The sequence below is a fragment of the Penaeus monodon genome, chromosome 21, assembly GCF_015228065.2.
Source record: "Penaeus monodon isolate SGIC_2016 chromosome 21, NSTDA_Pmon_1, whole genome shotgun sequence".
NCBI lineage: Eukaryota > Metazoa > Arthropoda > Malacostraca > Decapoda > Penaeidae > Penaeus > Penaeus monodon.
This window is the reverse complement of record NC_051406.1, coordinates 15,598,583-15,598,841: the sequence shown is the minus strand read 5'-3', so window position 1 is coordinate 15,598,841 and position 259 is coordinate 15,598,583.

Here is a 259-nt window from a genome sequence, read left to right as displayed (position 1 = left end):
ACATATATTGGTATCGGCCTCGCTTAACAATACACGAAGAATGATGTATTAGAATAGCTTTAGCCAGTTGCGTCTCCCCTACTCCCGTGCGTTTTTATTCACAGCCATTTGTTGGTTTTGAGTTTTCCCAATGTGCTTTCGTCTCCCCTACCCGCGTGCGTTTTCTATGGCCACCGCCGGCACGTGCTCCTGCCTGTAAATAAACCTCAGATGTAAACAAACGGGAGAGGAACCTTTGGTGTAAGATGATACCGGCCAC